General features: G+C 44.8%; 1 protein-coding gene across 2 annotated transcripts in view; it reads right to left on the bottom strand.

Moving 5' to 3' along the window:
- ABCA5 (ATP binding cassette subfamily A member 5) overlaps nucleotides 1-20,614 on the bottom strand; it is a 1,464,780-nt gene that overhangs the window by 638,083 nt on the left and 806,083 nt on the right. The gene's annotated exons all lie outside the window — the stretch shown is intronic.

The following is a 20,614-nucleotide window of genomic DNA, read 5'->3' as shown; positions in this document are numbered from 1 at the left end:
CCAAGCTTTGGACCAAGGGAAAACGTGCCTTCTAATCCTCCTAGATCTATCCTCGGCCTTCGACAAAATCAGCCACGAAAAACTAATCAAACGCCTCAAACTCAGGATGGGTTTGAATGACTCTGTTCTAGAATGGTTTAGATTCTTCTTTCAAAACCGATCGCAGCAATTCCTAATCAATGGCAACCTTTCTGCTCCCTCTCCGGTCAAAGTCGGAGTCCCCCAAGGATCAACCCTGTCTCCTGCCCTCTTCAACCTTTACCTCGAACCATTTGTTCAAGTTTTAAGCTCAGCAAATATCTCCTACCACATGTATGCGGACGACACCCAGCTCTACATCAAAGCCTCCTCTCTCTCTCGAGGATATTCTCTCCCTGAATGAGGCCCTGAAATCAACCATTCATTGGCTCACCTCCAATCAACTCAAGCTCAACGCTAAGAAAACAGAATTTCACTTAATTTCCCCTCCAAAAACCAATCCCGAGACGCAGATGTGGATCAAGGCTATCACACCCCTAGATTGCCCACCGACCATCGTGGACTCAGCAAAATCTCTGGGAATAACCCATGACTGCAAGTTGAACATGCGAGACCACATCAACTCGATGGCCAAATCAGCCAGATTCCACTTGAGCTACCTCTGGAAACTGAAACCCTTCCTTGACACTACCGACCTAAAAAGTGCAGTCCAAATGCTAGTAATCTCCAGACTGGAATATGGCTGCTCCACCATCTCTGGTTTACCCAAGATCTCCCTGGCACCCTTAAAAGCCTGCCTTAATGCTGCTGCCAGACTGCTTACGAGCTCAAAAAAATTTGCCCATATAACTCCACACTTGAAAGCATTGAACTGGCTTCCCCTCGAGGCCAGAATACAACTCAAACTGGCTTTCATTACACAAACAAGGCATTATACTCAAACTCCCCTGCTTATCTCACACAGAAACTGGTGGCTTCTGGCGGAATCAGAAACTCCCTGTCCGCCAGAGACCTCTTACTCCAACCTGCACGGTTCTGGAAAAAAATAACCTTTTAACCGGCCTTTCTCTGGATCCGCTCCAAGAATATGGAACTCTCGCCCGCCAGCCATCAGAAGAATCCCCTCTCTGGCACGTTTCAAAAAGGAGGCCAAAACCTTCCTTATGGGTAAATTCCTCTCCTAAATGCTGCCTCTTACCAACACATACACCTTGACCAACTACAGACTAGAGACTCCCTTTGAAATACTGAGCTACCTCATCAAGAAATCTTGGGCCTTATCTGGAGTTATTTAAATGTAAACTGTATATACATGTCCTCTACCCTTAATGTGATTCCTTACCTAATGTGATCCCCTGTAAAGCGCTCTGATACCCTAACGGGTCAAGTTTGCACTCTATAAAACAATAAAATAAATAAATAAATAAATAAAATCCATGACTTGACATTGAGCAAGGTAACTGTCCAATTTACCAATGGGGTGAATATGAAACTCTCTAAAGAACACTAACACATGAAGCAGTATCTGTCTGCTTCTTCTGCTTCTAGAACCTAGCTACCTCCCTATCACTTGTTGATTGTATCTTTGCCTTTAACACTTTCTGAAGTGCGGCTGCCTTTTTAGATTATACAAATAAAACATACATAAAAACAAGGGTCAAGACTGCATAACGTTTGGACAATTAGAGATATGCATAGTTTTGAGATTATAGTTTCATACGAGCACATATAATACACATTTGTTCTTCCTCTAATTTTGAATGCCTTTGTGATTTATTAATTCCTAACAGTCAGCTAGTAGAATTCTGGTTCACCTCTTCAAGAATGAAACCTCGGAATGTATGACTTTCTAATGGTAGCAGCTAATGATTTACTAAACGAGTCCCAGAAGTAATATTTCCTGGAGTGTACACATTTTCAAACAGATTTCCATTTTGACATATAACTAACATCATAATTCCCTTTTTTCCCCCAGACAAACAAATTTAATAGCATCTTTAACTGCGTACACTGGGAAGAAAGCCAATTAGCCTACATTGAGGTGCCTAGAAGAGAATCTGCTAGCAGTGGCAAATCAAAGAATTCCTCTTAACGGAAGTACAACCATTCTAGCAAACAGGTGTGAATGAATCATGCAAGGAAACATTTTTTAACCACAGGAAACCTGTTGGCTCCAAGGAATCACATAAGATCTGATAAACTTCCCGTGTCTTGTGCTTCTTCTAGGAAAATATTGATTATGCAGATATATTTTTCAGAAGAGGAAAGGCTATTTACAAATACAAAGAATTCCTTCAAATGCAATTACAACTGTTATTAGAGTATAAGTGCTGAAATGTTAACTTCACACACACACACTTGCGATATAAGTGAAATAAATGTAACTTGTTTTTGTAGGAAATTATTTCACAGTAGATCATTTTCTGAAACAAATTGCTTAGAAGTATCGTAACGCATAAGCCCATAAAATTCCCTTGTCCTCTACTTTGCCATAAGAGAAATACTGGTCTATCTTTAAATGTGGAAGGAAATTATTTTTGAGTTGTTTAGACAGTTTTCCTAGATTCTTCTGTTTGAAATGGATTGTGCCATACCCATGAACCAGGCCATGGGCACGTGCCCAACTGTGAGTTTGCTTGACTGCTGAAGGACCTTTGACCTACTAATTTTTTCGCCCGGAAACTGTCTTGCTTGTCCAGAGGAACCTGCATCTTTATGCAGCACGTTCAGTTAATTTACGTGCTGTAATCTTGAAGTGAACTCTAACCAGCTGGAAAGGATGAAATGGACTTCTGTAAATTGACTTTCTGAAGTTGGACCACCCCGGAGTTTTTCTATACAGTGGAGCTCTAGCCAAAATATTTATGATAAATCACTATCATAGAAACACCATATCCTATATTAAAACCTGAACCTTATACATCCACATGGAGACCCAGGAACTCAGACCTGTTGCAAGCCTCTGCTTTAATTCTGAGTTACACCAAAATGTATGTGAGCTCCCAAACCACCAAATCCAGGCAGCGGTCTGGAAGTTTATGCCCATCTGATCCTCTCTGACTGATATATTGACATTGACCAAGACCTCACAGAAAAGCTATATGGGTTTATGATACCCAAATTGGATTAAGCCTTCAGGTGGTCCTGGTTACAATTTTCTGTCTAATTATAAAACATATTTATTTGAATAGTTTTATAGAGCGAGAACAAGAGCCATGGGTATCAGAGAGTTGTACAGAGTTGAAGCAAGCAAGGGTACAAACACAATCTGCACGTAGGTGAGGTTACAACGTAGTGGAAATAGTGCAGGTTAAGAGTTGGGGGTATCATTGGTACCCAATAACACGAAGAGCAAAAACATCACACAATAGAGAAGTACTATGCGAATCTGTGAATTCTAACAAAAACAAGAACAAGATCACCAGTTAATGCAATTAAGGAACCATAGGGGACTAGATACAGATAACATAAAAGCATACAATAAAACGCATCAGTGTAGTACAACAAGAATTAGGGAATTAATAAAAACAAGAGCATGATCACAAGTTGATGTTGTTAACGTTCATTCAGGAGTAGTCGTTTGACCAATTTTTTAAAGGATGTAGTGGAAGGATTGGATCTGATCTCAGATGGCAGTGAGTTCCAGATTCTCGGCGCAAAACCAGTGAAAGCATGTAATATCTTTTCTTTTTGAATCTTGGAGGTTTCAAGAGAAGGGTGGATGTACTTATAAGGTTCCGGCTGGAGCCTGATAGTTCAAGCTTATTTGCCAGGTAGTATGGGGTGTTGTAATGTATGGCTTTATGAGTTAGGAAAGCTATCTTGAGTTGGATTCTGGCTTCAATAGATAGCCAATTTAGTTGCAGAAGGGTGGGGGAGATGTGGTCATACTTTCTCCAGGCCGTTATGCGTCTAGCCGATGCGTTCAGGGTGGATCTGAGAGGGGCCAGACTGGCTTTGGGAAGTCCAGCAAGGGTCACCATCCCATATTCCAATCTAGAGATAATCGGGGATTGAACAGCCAGCCTGATGTCTTCTGGGGGAGAAAAGGTTTGATTTTCTTAAGTGTGTTAAGTTGGAAATTGGCTCGCCTCGTAGTAGCACTAATGTGCGCTTGCATGTTTAATTGTTTATCCAAGGTGATACCTAAAGATTTGGCAGAGTTTACAACATATGGGGTGCAATTCAGAGCAGTGAGATGTTTAATCCAGTCAAGGATAGGAGCCGAGCGATTGGGTGGGGAGATCAAAAGAAATTCAATTTTGAGAGTATTTAGTAGGAGATGGTTCTGAGCTAACCATTGTTGGCTTTGTGCAAGTGGAGCATTTTATATCTTTATGTCCTCATGAGAGGAGAACTTCAGATATAGTGGCATGTCATCCGCATACATGTGGTACTGAATGTTTGCTCGATTCAGAATGACAGAAAGTGGCTCCATAAAAAGGTTGAAGAGTGTTGGCGATAGCGCAAATCCTTGGGGGGCTCCAATGGTGACAGGAGTACTGGAAGCAAGGGAATGTTTAACTTTGATACTCTGCGTGCGGTTATGCAGGAAGGAGGCAAACCAATTCAGGACCAGGCCAGAGAAACCCATCCTGTGTTGAAGAAGATCAATCAGGTTTTTATGTTTGATGGTATCGAAGGCTGAGGACAGGTCCAGAAGGATCTGGAGACAAGGGACATTTTGGTCAAGGGCTCTCAAGGCGTCATCAACACTGTGCGTAAGTGCTGTTTCAGTATTGTGCCCTGATTTAAAACCTGACTGATGGGGGTCAAGGAGTTGTTATCTCTCAATGTGGTTGCAGAGCTGTGAATGGACGCATTTTTCAAGCAATTTAGTTAGTGTCATACTGCTGGTTATAGGTCAGGAGCAGTGGCGGCTGGTGACATTTGAAAGTGGAGGGGCGTAAAGGAAGGGTCTGAATGTGTGTTGTGTCGCAAGCGAACCTGATTGACTAAAGGGGAACTGCGGGATCTTCACGCCAAGAAAATCTTGAAGAACAACAAAAAAAGGACCAAATGGTGCAAGTTAAACCACATTTCAGGAAAGCAAGGATATTTATCAAAGTAATTAGGATATGTAGTCTTGAAATTATTAAACACATTTAAAATTGTTCCATACCGTGCTTCATTCCTGCTTCCACCCATGCCATCGATTTAGACTGACTACATTATTTTAAAACAATAGGGTTGAAAATAATCGCCAGCTGCACGTTACACTTCATTTAACATAGGCTGCTCTTGAAATCGCAAGTTAAAGATGAGTACCTCACGATTACATTGCAAACATTTGCATTACATAATACCCCAGTCTGTGACCTGCTGCGCCTACTGTTCGAGACCACACAGGGCCCGCGTTCGTATCTCACACATCCTGTGCTATTCTTAGCCGAGGTTGTTTGCAATTCGAAGTCCTCGGCTAAGAATAGCACAGGTCGTTTGCCATAAAAAGTTGTCAGAATGCATAACTATAAAATTAACCGGACTGTGTTTGCGTCGTCCCCTCGCAGGGCGAGCTATGTGCAGGAGGTGCTCAGGAAGTACTGGGTGTGCCCAGTCAATCAATACAGGGTGTGCTGGTGTGATGCCAGGTTGCCACAATGTAAAGAAACCGCCGCCGCGCTGTCTTTTTTCTTAACTCAAAACAGAAAATAATAAAGTTATTTGTTTAAACACACCAGTTCCAAGCAGACATTTCTAGACTTCGACTGCACGCATGATTCTATCTCTCTCAGGGTTTGTGGAGTGAGGCTGCCTGGTGCTATGTATAAATATAAAAAACTTACCTTGGCTTCCCGCGCTGACTCCCGACTCGAGTCCCGAGACTGCAGACCTGGATTTTGAATGCCGCCGCCCGCTGCGTCTGACGTGGTGTGGGCTCTCGTCACTGAAGGCGGCAGGCAGCCTCCCTCCCCTCCATGGCAGCCGGCGCTGATTGGTTCGGCCGGCTGCCCTAACCGCGTCATTTCTCCTAGTCTGCATCCTGCAGAACGGAGAGTGGGAGGAGGCTTGGGGGAGCGGCTTGCCCACTGTTGCTAATACTGTCTGTTTGGACAGCCTCTCAGGCTGTCCAAACAGTCAGTATTAACAACAGTGGGCAAGCCACTCCCCCAAGCCACTCCCCCCTGCCCTGAGGCTCGACTCGTAATCAGGAAGTTCTGCTGACTGCTTTCTCTCCGTGCGAGAAGGGCAGGCAGAAACAAATGGTAGTTATAAATAAATAACTACCATTTGTTTCTGCCTTCTACTCGCACGGCGAGAAAGCAGGGGGGGCGGCGGCTCCCAAACGCCCCCATGGTAGAACCGCCGCTGGTCAGGAGCTATTTGGGTCTGCATTGGGCTTCTTAGAAATGGGTGCAACTTGCTCAACCTTTAGACAATCCAGAATCTTTCACTGTAAGAGGGATTCATGAACGATCCTGGACCACAGAGGGAGAATGGTTGAATTTAAATCTTTATAAAGCTTAGCGGGTAAAGGATCACCAAAATGGTTGGAGGGTTTAAGGGATGCTATGTTGTGAAGGAGCTACGTGTCACCTAGGAGGAGAAAAGAGTTCCAAGAGGTGTTGTTTTTGAGGGAGCAGCCCAAAAGCGAGGATATTGTCGAGGATTCTGCCAGCCCCGCTGATCCTGTGGGCAGTTTCTTAGGTAACAAAGTTGGGGTGACCAGTAGCAGCTCCAATCTATTTTCCTTGTTTTTTCAGAGAAGTGGGCTGTGAACTCATCACCATTAGGGATCAGGGATATCGGAGTAGATATCTGCTTGGAAGACTGGTTAGATTGCTCCTTAATGATTTCAAAGAGTTTTTTGGGTCTATTTTTTGGTTCCATCCAATATAGTTCTGAAGTGGCCTGTTTTAGCCAGGCAAATGTGTTTGTTGTAGGTGCTTCTCACTTTTCTAAGTTGAGTGAGATTTGTGGTGGAGGGCGTGTTTCTCAAGAGTCTCTCAGATAGACTAAGATTGCGCCGTTCATCATTTAAGGAACCATTGTACCACTGCTTGGACAATTTGACGGGAATCCTTTTGAGCTGCTTCGGTGTAATAGAATCAAGAATGCTAGACAGCGTGTTAATGTAATGATCCGAGAAATCGTCAAGGTTGGTTGTATTGGGGTGGGGGGGGAGGGCTGTAGTCTATTTTTGGTGATTGAAGTTAGCATATTTATGTTGAGGTCTCTCATATTGTGAGTCCGTTGTTTACTTTACGGGGTTGACCCGGTCTACCCAAGCCCTTATCTAAGATGAGGAAGGGAATTTGAAAATGATCAGACCAGTCACAGGGTAAGATGTTGCCTATTTGTATGAACTTGTCTTTGGCAATGATAAGGTCGAGAGTGGTGCCCTTATTGTGTGTAGAACCTTTACAGAGCTGTGAGAGGTTAAGGTCAGAGAGGAAAGTCTTAAAGGAACAGACAGTAGGATCATTTGTGCCATTCCAAAGAAGGTTAAAGTTTCTGAAGAATATGTGGCAGAGTTGATCCGAGCTCGAGCTGATGACCTCCATTATTTGCTCTATGAATACCAGATTGTCACCAGGAGGGTGATAGATCGAGTGCAGCACACAGCTCTTTTTGCCTTTAATCCAGATTTCAGTGACTAGCTGTTCACAGGAGGGTAACACAACACATAGATTGTTTTACTGTGAGGTTGGCGCAATGAATGCAAGCAATGCCCCCTCCTGTTTTACCAAGTTGATCACTTCTGAGAATGGAGTAGTCAGGGGGGATTAAGATCTCAAGAATTGGGGAAGAGGTATCATCGAGTCGTCAGGTTTCAGTGATGATCAGAAGGTCCAGGCTTTGCGCAATGATGAGCTCTGAAATTTCAGCTGCAAGTTTCACAGCTGATCTACAGTTGAGTAGCATCAATTTGACGTGTAGATTGGAAGTGACCACTTCTTGAAGAGAGGCGGTTATGTGAAGTAGATTTCCTTTGTTCACCATTCTGTGCTTCCCTGTCACGGTCCGCAATGATTGAGGAGATGTTGAGAGTAAAGTTGGAGGAGGAGACCATCCTCGAGTCAGTGTAAGAGAAAAGAAGGGCGAGACTGTCCTCTTCGGATAGCTGAGGTAAGGGTCTATGGGGCCTAGACTGATGATTAGGTAAAGGCCTAGAGCTACAGCTGGAACTAATAGAGGAGCCGAAAGAGGGATGATCGTTAGCTGAATAGAATAGATTCTGTGAATTGTAAATATCATTCCTCTGTGCGGGGGGTGAGACACAATGCTTCTCCATCTTCAAAGAGAACTGAAGTATGCTTTGCATCATCTCTTTTACAACTGAAAGATCATGTTTGAGGTCCGCAATCTTCTCCTCAAGGTAGGGATTGTGCATGCTATTATTCGCAGAGCTAACAAGCGAGTATAGGACTGGTTCAGCAGTGAGAGTGGTAGTAGAGGGTTGCAAAGGACCATTGGCACAGTTACAGCGGGGGATAAAATCATGATTGTGACAAGAATCAGAGCCTGGAGTGGTAATAGGGAAAGGCACAGTGGAATTAGGAGAGGTGGCAGATGGAGAATGTAAAGAGTGTGTGTGAGTGACGGTTACTGGTCAACTGAATGAGACAGCAACTAAGTTGCGGGCCCTGCAGTAGGGAGGATCCAGTGCCTAAGGAAAAAACATCCGAGCCTACCTGGGTGTTAGAGTTGGTAGGGTAGCCATCAACCCCGTTGTTGGGGCAAGCAGTGGGTGATGCAGGGGGCTGAGGATAAGAGGTAAGGCAAGGTAGAGGAGGCACAATGGTGGGGACAGCCGTCAGGTGGGTGGTATTCGGGTCAGTTAAACAATCGCCAACGTGAGGCAGGAAGTGGTTGTTCGGGTTCGTGGTATGTGGGGTAAGAATATCCTCTGTTAAGTTAGGTAGATCTGTGGAGTGCGTATTTACAGATTGAAGCGCGGGATAAGGGGAGGATGGGACGTCTATCACCTTGGAAGCAGAAGGTGTGGGTGTCCTGGTCTGACAGCGGGTGGATGGGTTGGAGTTAGTTAGTGAATTCTTAATACTCAAGAAGGGATAGTTAAATCGCTTGAGATTCAGGTCCGAGGTGTGAATAAGGACATTACCAATATTATAAAGGGAGATAGTCAGCTCATCCTTAAGGGCGGGGGATGGAAGCGTGGTTAAACGAAAGCCATGCAGAGTTTAGGCCAGCTGTTTGGACCAAAGCATAGGGGTGAGGGACTTTCTCCATTGCGCTCTTCTGTTAGTGTAGAAGATGAGGTCTGTCACTATAGCGCCCTTACTGGAGATATATGTGTCCGATATGAGCGTTTCGGGCCAGCGTTTGAGGGAATTGTGTTTAAACTTCTTCGCATTTACAGATAGGTTGTGGGTAGTTAATCTTAAAAGAGTTCACGCCTTATTAAGCTAATGGGTTAGAGGCATGGTAAGCATTTTGTGCCATGATGAATGTGGCGCTCAGGAGGAAACAGTTAAGCAAGCAAAGGGGTTCAGGATGTAGATATAAGAGAGTGGGGGAGAAAAGGTAGACCAATTAGGAAGGGGCCCTGGTAAAAGGCAGGGGAGCGAGAGTCAGCTCACCAAAGCGTATTTATAACGCAACTGCAGGGGTGAATCAGTAAGTGGAGGTGCAGTAGACTTTGTATGAGGAGCACATTAGGCTATACGGGAGTAAAGCTGAGCACGGTAAAACCCCAAAAGGGGGCATAGGGAGCAGTGTAGGAAGAGTAGTCATGTATCTAGTTTTCTAGTGAGGCATCCAACAAGTGCCGTAGCAACCTAGGCAAAAGACTAGTGGCAAAGAAACAGTAGGAAATGGGCGCAAAAAGATGAATCCAATCAAGACTGCCAGTCTTCTTTCTCTTTTCATTATTTCCCGACAGTGAAGCCCTTTTCGGTTCTGGACCTGACCGTATCAAAAAATAAGATTGAAGTCCAGAAGAAAAAAACGGATTGACTGAATGTTCTCTGCGCTCTGTACGGGGTGGGGGCTGCAGCCTTTGCAACTGGCTCAGAAAACACCCCCTCCGCTCCCTGTAGTTGTCGTACTCAACTGTTGACACTACTGAGAAAACCCTGTAGTGACATTGGGTCTCCAGATCCTAATAAAGCACTCCCAGAGAGCCCCGCCTGCTCCATGCACGCTCCAGCGCTGCCCTTGCTATATGTAGGAAGGGAGGCAAAGTGGGAGGGCCCCCTAGGCTGCACAGCATGAAACCAGGACCCCTCCCCATGCAGCACGTTCACAGGACATGGAGCCTGCCATCTCAAGTCTCCATTGTTGGCACAGCAGGAGCCTGGATACCACCCCAGGAGACAGGAACCCGACACGCCCCAGGCGGCATGCTCACCGGACAATGAGTTTGCCATCGCGAATCTCATTGGATCTGCCTCCGCTAGCTCTGCAGGCTCCTACATCGCCGTCGTTCTCCGTAGGTGCATGATCAGGGGCGGCCAGTTCCCTGACCCATCTGTGACACTTCGATGAGGGTCGATCTCCGGCCGCAATTTTAGGTTCAGGCAATTTTGGGTCCAGGCATTTTCATATGAGGATCGTGAAGTGGAGGAGTTAACATGGTGAAAATTATCTAAATTGCCCACCTCTCGCTGAGGCATCACGCTGGGCTGAAGGCTATTTGCACATACAATGAACGTAAGGGTCACTGTTGCAGTGGTTGATTTCCAGCCGCCATTTTAGGTCCAGGCATTTTCCGATGTCCACCTCTTGCTGAGGCATCAAGCTGGGCTGAATGGATATTTGCACATAAATTGAAAGTTAGGGTCACTGTTGCAGGGTTGATTACAGCCGCCATTTTAGGTCCAGACATTTTCTGGTGTGTGTGTAAATTTGCAAAACATTTACCGTAGGCACCAAGAGAGGCGAGGTAGCTATCAGGGCAGCGATCGCACTTCTGTGGCAATGAATGGCTATCTGCACAAAGATTGAAAGTTAGGGTCACTTTTGCAGTGGTTGATCGCCGGCTGCCATTTTAGGTCCAGGCATTTTCCGGTGTATGTGTAAATTTCCAAAACACTTACGGTGGCACCAAGAGGGGCGAGGTGGCTATCAGTGCAGCGATTGCACATCTGCGACACTCAATGTCTATCTGCACACAGAAAGTTAGGGTCGCTGTTGCACGGGGGTTGATTGCCGGTAGGCATTTTAGGACCAGGAAATTTTCTGGTGTACTCATAGATTTCCAAATCATTTACCGCGGCACCAAGAGGTGCGAGGTAGCGATCAGTGCTGCGATTGCACATCTATGGCACCGAATGGCTATCGGTGCATAGATTGAAAGTTAGGGTCACTGTTACGGGTGTTGATTGCCGTCTGCCATTTTAAGTCCAGGCATTTTCTGGTGTGCGCGTAAATTTCCAAAACACAAAACACTTACCGTGGTACCAAGAGGGGCAAGGTAGCTATCAGTGCATCGATAGCACGTCGGGGTCACTCATGCAAGCGTCTATCGCAAGGCCGCTATTTTGCTCTTGGTCCCGAGACCATGCGGCAGGGAAGATCTCCAGCCTAGTGCGTTCCCCTAGGCAGTAGCTGTGTGTCCAAAGCAGTGCAGCCGGTCTCCACGGATCCGTCTTTTTGTGTATCCCACTCCGTGAGGCTGGGGATGGAGCCAGTCTTCTCTGCGCTTCTCCGCTGCAACAACCACTTGGTGGCGAGTCGACCAGCGCAGTGGTACCGAGACAACGATCAGGGCACCAAGTAAGTGGTTGTCCGGTAGGTGACTGTCCTGTACGTGCTTTTTAGGCTGTTGATTGCGTAATGGTTGCTATTTGAGTCAAAGCACAGTGTGGGGGGTAAGCTAGGTATATTTACCGAAAGGTGATCCCAAACCCCAGGAGCTGCAGCCGAGAGCTCCTACAGTGTGGCCATCTTGGCTCAACTTTATATTTAAAATCATTCAGCTTCACATACACACTTATCTAGTATCAAACAGTGTGTTGCACGTGGTGCATAGCTTATGTCCTATTTTCATCCTTTTCATATTTTTTGTACTTGTTTCCACTAATTCATTAAGTAATTATATACAAACATTTTTTAATTGTTGATATTTGTATTAGGCAATGTGTCAAACTATTTATTTAAAAAAAATATTAATAATTGTCAGTGATTGTTAACGCTAGAGACATATTTTTGCACTTATTTTGTTCCATCTAATTTTAAATATTTATTTTTGGAAATTAATTTTCATAGACACATTTATACTGTTTTCAACTTTTCAGTTCATCTTTGATGCAACACTACTTCAGAAATATTTTATCTGCCTAATGTATTTCTTTACTGTTGATTATCTGTAAACTGAATGTGAAGGCTTTTTAATATTGAAGACTTATTTGTATTAGCTTTTTGTTTGCCCATAACATTTAAACCCTTCATCCCTTTTGTTTTATTTTCTTATTTTTATGTTTATTGTTAATATTTTTACTCATACGGGTTATGAACACAGATATTCATTATGTCTAAATGAAATGCTGAGATGTTGATTTGTTAAGCACAGTACCTTGTGAAATTTAGCTTAGTGTGCCTTGTCTCTCTGGAAAATTACTGGTCATCATTTGTCCAACAGATCAATCACACTGTGACATTGGATTAATAACAATTATTTTATTTCTCTTCACAAGTCAAACATATCCTGAAAAACCTCATTTCACATGTATTTTTTGTCTTAGTTTGTCTTTTTCACTTCCCTGCTTAGAAATTCTTTATTCTTAGTTGGAGTTAGGTTGCAGTGCTTGGCTTGTATGCAATTGCTGTGTTGTCTTCACTAGTTGTTAGGGGGCATACTCAGTATATTTCTAAAAGTCCGAGAGGAAAATTGGCTCTCAGTGCTCTCTCTGAGTTATGCTCAATTAGATAGAAAGTGTTAGGCGTCAGCCAACCCTGTCAAACGATCTCTTATCTGCAGAGGGTACAGTGTATACAATACAGAGCCCGACCCTGATTCCTTGAAACAGCAGACACACACAATAGCTGTTGTTCCATTGCACATTGTTATTTAGTATGCTTTATCGGACTACAAATCATGTGCATCAGAATAATAATTAAAATGAAAATCATATTAGTCATTCCAAAAATCAGAGTGATTGCTATAAAAGTCCCAAACACATTTCATCAGACACCTCTACTCTGTTAGTCCAGTAAATGTAAATGTACCGGTATTTATAGAGCGCACAGCTACTTCCCTGAGGTAGTGTCCCGGCGCTGTCCGTATACCGCTTAGGAACCCTTCCTGGTTTTCCCTGTGAGTGTCCACTCCTGGGCACCCCCAGGGTGAAACCAGGCATCCCAGCGCTTTTGGGGCCGTTGTGGAGATTAAGCAAGCTATTGCCCGGAGTCGCAGAGTGGGACCCATGATTAGAATAGGCACCGAGGCGAGAATTGTCAGGTCCGAGGATGTTGAGCCCAAGACCCGCCAAGGCGGGTATTGAACCCTGGTCCCGGGTCAGACCTCTGCATCAGGGTCTGCCGCTCTAACCATTTGAGCCACACTTCTTCACCTACCTTACCTACCTAATATATGCTTTCAGCCATATGATTTCAATATAGTTAGTTATGATATTTAAATAAATTCCATTATGCCAAACCATTCAATGCCAGATTGCGCACAGTCCTTGCAAAGCTGTTGAATCTGCAGTCAATATCAGATTCCTGGAATATCCTCTCAGTAATCAGGCCCTGTATGTTCGGGCCCCTCAGTATTTTAGCATCCTTTTACAACTCTGTCTCCAATTATTTCTTATGCAGAGGGAATGGAGCTCAGATGCACAGCTATTATATTGCTACTTCTGATCACTGACAATGTTCCTTTTACAGAAATGTACAGAAGGCACGCAAATATAATCATATCCACATTCGTACAAGGCAGGATGGCCGTGTTGCTCTAGTCGCTTAATGTAGCACTGCAGCTTTCAGAGAGTGGAAAGGTCCCAGTTCCATGTTTTGTTAATGCAATAAATGTCAAAATGCTGTTCTAAATAAAATATGGCAATCAAATGAGAGCGATTATTTTTTTGAGTTTGAACGTGAGATCAATTTTATATTTAAAAAAATCATAATGTTATGTAGTACTTTCCTAAGTCTGATTTAAAATAACGTCATTGCTACTTTCTAGGATGTTTCTTGTATAAGGAATTTTGGAAAGACTACTGCATCATATAATTAAAGTAATGAAAACAAAAAAAACATTTCTTCTTGCGTTCTGTTTCTTTTCTGTGTTTACAATTCATTAGAAATGTATTAATATATACACAATGTATTTCATTTGTACTCTTAATTTCACTGAGTTTCAGACATGCATTGTTCAGAATGCTGAAATTCCTTTGTATTTATTGATCTGCATTTGCACAAATCAATAAGGAAAATGCTACTTACCCAGTATGCATCTGTTCTTGGCATGTAGAGCTGTAGATTAACATGCTTTGCATAGCCTGCCATCTAGGGTTGGGTCCGGATGTTTGCACTTTGGTTTTCTTCGAATAAGTCTTTTCCAGTCACGAGGTAGGTGACTCCTCCTTTCGGTTAAAGTGCACATGGACATCAACTTCATTGTCAGATTGTTTTCCCGCAGAGGGTGATAATGGAGTTAGTGGGAGTAGTAGAAAGAGATGTCCATGTATATATGTATCTAAGTAAGATGTCACTGCAACAGGTATAGGTACCCAGGGAGGCGGGTGGGCGCATGTGAATCTAAAACTCTACATGCCAAGAACAGATGCATACAGGGTAAGTAGCATTTTCGGTTCGAGGCATGTGAGCTGTAGATCACATGCTTTGCATAGACTATATGGCAGTTATCTCCCAAAGCGGTGGCTAACCTGTAGCTGTTGCAATCGTCTGAAATAGTGTATGTAAAACTGCTTGGCCAACACTAGCTTGCTGTCTTACTAACACACCTACACAATAGTGTTTTGTGAATGTGTGAGGTGTAGACCATGTTGCAGCTTTGCAGATGTAATCTATGGGTATATTTGCTAAGAATGCCACAGAAGCCCCTAGTTTACGTGTGGAGTGCGCTCTAGGGGGAATTGTTAATGTTCGTTTTGCTTTTGCATAGCATGTTTGAATGCACTTGACTATCGATTTCAGGTGCCAGATCGCAATGTTGAGATGACTGGGATCTGGATGCATTATCTCTTCACGGCTCTGTGTGAGGGTGTGATATGCAGTTTTTGGTGAGGAACTACTGAGAGCTCCAACAGGGTTGTGAACCAGGGTTGACGGGCCCATGTGGGAGCAATTAGGATTAGTGTCAGGGATGCTTGTCTGAGTTTCCGAACAACTAAAGGAATGAGTGGGAGAGGCGGAAAAACATAGGCAAATATCCATCACCAATTCATCCATAGTGCATTGCCTCTGGTCTCTAGTTGGCAGAGGTAGGTACCTTTGACCAAATAGGGACCCTTGTGTCTAGTCAAGGTAGGGGGCTACACTCCTAAAATAACCCCTGCTCACCCCCTTGGTAGCTTGGCACGAGCAGACAGGCTTATCTCAGAGGCAGTTTGTAAAGCATTTGTGAACACATACAGTAACCCAGTGACAACACTACAGATGGACACCACACAAGTGGTAGTATAAAAATAACAATTTTCATATAGACTCAACACAAGACCACAAACGTCAAAAATCCACAATACTGTACGTTAAAAATTGGTAGAATTAGCTTAGTTCTCTTAATATGTAAAATGCGACACTTTGAGTTCAATGTACCTTTGGATGCGTAACGCTATACAACAAAAGTATTGCAGGGAAGATGATATGCCGGTTCCTTACACGCAAGAACGGTGATGCGTCGGGTCCCTACTGAAGCGTAGGGGATGCGTCGGTTCTTCTCGGCATGGGGAGGTGATGCATCTGTTTCTTACTGCGCTTCCGTGGCGATGCGACCAGCAGCGCCGTGATGCGATGAAGATCCGGTGCAATTAAACAAAATGGCGTCTTCTTCTTGATGCGATACAATGCGTCCACGCCCGACGGCCATGCGGTGACTCAACGATTCTTCTGAGCTGCAACACGCTTCCCGGTGATACGGCGGCGTCTCATGCAACATCGATACTCTTCTCCGGTGATGTGAGGCGCTTCCGCAACGATGCGACAACTGACGCGGCGACACGCTTTCCCAGGGATGCGAGGACAGCGGCAGCGACATGCTTCTCTGATGATGCGTCGGGTGCGACGTCGAGCCTCTTCTCCGGCGATGTGAGGCGCTTCTGCGTTGCGAAGCAACAGTGGCAGCAGCGGCGACATGCTTCTTCGTGAGTCGCGCTTCTAGCTCCTTGCGACACGCAGTCCTTCAGAAAGCCCAACACAACTGCATGCACTTACAAAGAACTCTTGGGGAGCTGGTGGGTGAAGTCTGTTGTCCATGAGACTTCAGCAGGAGTGAAGCTCTATCTCAAGCCCTTGGAGATACTTCTTAAGTTGAATGAAAGTAGCACAAAGTTCTTTCTCCTCTCTTTGGCAGTCAGGCAACCACTGCAGGCCAATCCATCATGCTTAGGGATAGTCTCTACTCAGTCTCTCTGGTTCTTCTCCTCAGCAAAGGTTTCTTCTTGTTTCCCAAAAGTAATCTAAAGTTCTGGGTCCCCTCTTTTATACTCATTTTTCCTCTGTTCTCTGAAGGCAGAGAGGCCTTTGCCAAGTCCAAACCAGTTCTGGTCAGCCCTGGAGCACTTTGTTGACAAGACTCCTTCTTTCCTTTCACAGTGCAGGCCAGGAAAATCAGACGCATCACAGGAGGTGGAGCCAGCATTGTGGAGGGAACACACAGCCCTATTCAGGTCACATGTGCAACTCCTCCCTCCCATCTGCTTGCAGATCTCTATATTCAGCCCTGTGCTGACTCACTCTGTCTCCTGGAGTCCCCCAGCCTCTGTCACTCAAACTCTAGTCAAGGAATACACAACCTAGCAGAGGCAGGCTTGGATGGTTAGGCAAGAAAATACCTTATTTCTAAAAGTGGTATTTTCAAACACAAAATGTTAAAACCAACTTCACTAAAAGTTGTATTTTATCATTATGAGTTCAGGAACACTAAACTCAAATGTCTACCTAGTTCCCCGAGTCAGTTAGGATTATAAGATGTAATAATCAAACTGCCCATTCTGGCCTATTGCAAGGCTACCTGTTCCACATGGGTAACAGGTAGCCTTGCAATAGTGAAAAACGAAAATGGCTGTAATTCACTATTAGGACATGCCACCCACATCAGGGCTTGTCCTAGCTTTTAACTACAATGCACCCTGCCCTCAGGTCTATCATAGGGGCGACTAATATGCAGTAAAAAGGGAAGGTTTAGGGACTGGCAAGGGGGTGCACTTGCCCAGTCAACTTGGCAGTACCAGACTGCACACAGGATCTGCAATGGCAGACCTGAGACACTTTTACAGGCTGCTTCTGTGGGTGGCACAACCAGTGCTGCACGCCAACCAGCAGCATTTGGTTTGCAAGCCATGGGCACACTCATGGAGTCACTAATCCATACATCAATTTACCATAGGGAGAGCATATGCACTTTAGCACTGATCAACAGTGGTAAAGTGCCCAGAGTCATAAAACAGCAAACAACAGGTCAGAAAAAATACAGGAGGAAGGCAACAAGTTCAGGGATGACCCTGCAAAAAGGGCCAAGTCCAACAGGTGTGAAGCTTGGGCAGTTTGCGTTTAGGTTTGTGGCGAACAGATCTATGTCTGGAAAGTCCACATCTGAAAGAATGGGAGGAGAACTTGAGGGTGTAGTTCCCATTCGTGGATCTGTTCTCTTTGACGACTGAGCAGATCTGCAATCTGATTGTTTACTCCTGTAAAGTGTTCTGCGAGGAGATATCTCCAGATGGTCTGTGCTAGTTGTGACAGCTGGAGAGAGTGCCCCCCCCCACCTGTTTTTGGTTGTAGTACATTGCTGTCATGTTGTCTGTACGAATCAGGACAGCTTTGACTACTAGATGAACTTGAAATGCTTTGTGTGCTAGAAAAATCGCTAGCAGCTCTAGATGATTTATGTGAAGCTACTTTTGCTGCAAGCTTTTCATGCCCTGAATTGTGTGCGTACGGAGATGAGCTCCCCAACCAGCAAGCAATGCGTCTTCTGTTAGCGCTATCTGTGGAACCAGGCCGATGAAGGGGTGCCCTTTTGAAAGGTTTTGTTTATTCCACCACTGCAGAGAGCAATGGGTGCGGCAGTCCACCAACACTAGATCTGATAACAGACCCTGAGCCTGGTTCCACTGACGTGCTAAGCATTGCTGCAGGGAAAGCATTTTAAGTCTTGCATAGGGGACTATTAGGATGCAAGACACCATAATTCCTAATAACTGCATGAACACTCGAGCTGGCAATGAGTGTTGAGGCTGAAACTAAGAGAGTAGAGTCTGCATATTGTGGACTCTGGCCGGATTGGGGTAGGCCAGAGCCTTTTGTGTATCTATAGTGGCTCCCAAATACGCTTGTGTGTAGGATGGTTGGAGATGGGACTTGGACAGTTTCACTGTGAATCCAAGATCGTGGAGCAACTGCACTGTTTTGTGAGAGTGACGTAGACAGCTCTGTTGCGAGCTGGCTTTTATGAGCAGTATGGGAAGACGTGAATGTGTTGTCTTCGTAGATGAGCTCCGACTACTGCCAGGCATTTGATGAAAACCCTGGGTGCGGTAGTTATTCTGAATGGGAGCACCTTGAATTGATAATGCTGACCTGCTACCACGAATCGGAGGTATTTGCGGGGAGCAGGGTGTATTGGGATATAGAAATAGACGCCCTTTAAGGCCAGAGTGGACAGAAAGTCACCTTGCTGAAGGAGCGGGAGCACTTGTTGGAGTGTCAGCATATGAAAATGGTCCGACTGAATGTATAGATTTAGTTCTCTAAGGTCTAGTATAGGCCTCAGAGAGTCGTCCTTCTTGGAAATTAGGAACTACAGGGAGTATGCACCGGCCCCTTGATATTAAAACAGCACTGGTGCTATAGCTACTTTCTCTGAAAGAGATGGAACTTCTTGATTGAGAAGGGTGAGATTTTCTTGTGACACTGTGTGTGATCTTGGAAGAATGTTTGGGGGAGTGTCTGTAAGTTTCAGGCAGTAACCATATTGTATAATTTGTAGAACCCATTTGTCTGTGGTGATTGTATTCCAGACAGGTAGAAATTGGGAGAGACGTCCCTGAGAGGAGTGGAGTGATCGGGAGGTAGCGGAAGGAAGTCACTGCTTGTTTTTTGAGGGGGAAGTGCGTGTTGCATTGCCTCTGCCTCTTCTCTTACCGTTGTTTCCTCTAAACCCACCTCTAAAATAGCCTCTTGATGAGGGCGATTGGTTGTTGCCCTTGTAAGAGTAGGAGGGATTCTCTGTGGATATATTTTAGGAGACATCCCTGTAAAAGGAGAGACTAGAGAATCCCCTATTTGAAGGTAACTGCAAAGCGCCCATGGACTTGCCGACCACGGTGTCTTTTTTTCATTTTTTCCAGTACAGTGTCAACTGCTGGATCAAAGAGGTGTTCTTTGTCAAATGTTTGGTTGAGAATAGAGGCTTGCACTTCAGGGTTGAATCATGAAACTCTCAATCAAGCGTGCCCGCGTAGCAGTACGCTGGCGTTTACTGCCCGGGCTCCTGTGTCTGCTGCGTCTCATGCACACCTGATGGAGGTGTTTGTGATTAGTTTGCCCTCCTGAATAAGGTAATTCGACTTTGATTTATGCTCATCAGGTAGAAACTGCACGAGCTTCTCACCATAATGAGGCCTATCATATCGAGCTAGCAAAGCTTGAGCATTAGCAATCCTTTTTCCCCAGGCATCAATTAATTTAGACTCATCAGGACGAGGGGCCTCACCTGTGGTCTGTGAGTTAGTTCTCTTGCGAGCGTTGAAAACCACAAGAGAGTCCAAAGGCAGCTGACCCTTGATGTAGGTGGGGTCAGTAGGTGCAGGTTTATATTTTTTTCACCCTGGGTGTAATGATTCTTGCCCTCACAGGATCTTTGAAGATCTAATCTGTATGCTCAAGCTACCCTTTAAGCATTGGCAGTGTATGAGTAGCTCTGAGAGGAACCTAGGATTTTGAATAAGAAATCCCCTTCTAAAGCCTCCTTATGCAGCTCCACCCCATGATAATGAGCAGCCCTGTTAAGTAGATCAATGTATCCTATATTGTCGTTGGGTGGTGAACGTCTGGACGGATATAAATCAGGGTAATTATCCATGTTTGGGTCAGTGTCAATCTTCCCAGGGGTCAGTATCCTGTGGCCTATCCTAATACCCATCCCCTTCATCCTGTGGGTCAGGTGATATTGGTGGCCGTGCATCTATGGGTGTGATGAGTAAGTTTGGATCAGTGGGCGGAATGTAAGGAGGAGGCGGAATGCAAGGTGGAGAAGGGTTAGTACCCAAATTTCTCTTCTTCAGAGCAATGTGGTAATCCTCCTGCAGGCCCATTTCCCATTTTCCAGGTAATTTGGCTTGGATATGTCCAGGGTCGGGATTTATTACCAGTTCTTTCTGTTTCGGATCCGAAGGTGGAACGTCGGACCGAGGCTCTTTTGATGAAGTCTTTTTGTCTTTGGTTGCCTTTTTTGGGGTGGAAAGCTTTGGGTCCAAACCCTTTGGCTCCGAAGATTTACTCTTTAATAATGTCGAATGGTTATCACGACATGCCCGAGCCGGAA

The sequence above is a fragment of the Lissotriton helveticus genome, chromosome 7 (genome assembly GCF_964261635.1).
Source record: "Lissotriton helveticus chromosome 7, aLisHel1.1, whole genome shotgun sequence".
NCBI lineage: Eukaryota > Metazoa > Chordata > Amphibia > Caudata > Salamandridae > Lissotriton > Lissotriton helveticus.
This window is presented reverse-complemented; position numbering and strand designations above follow the sequence as displayed.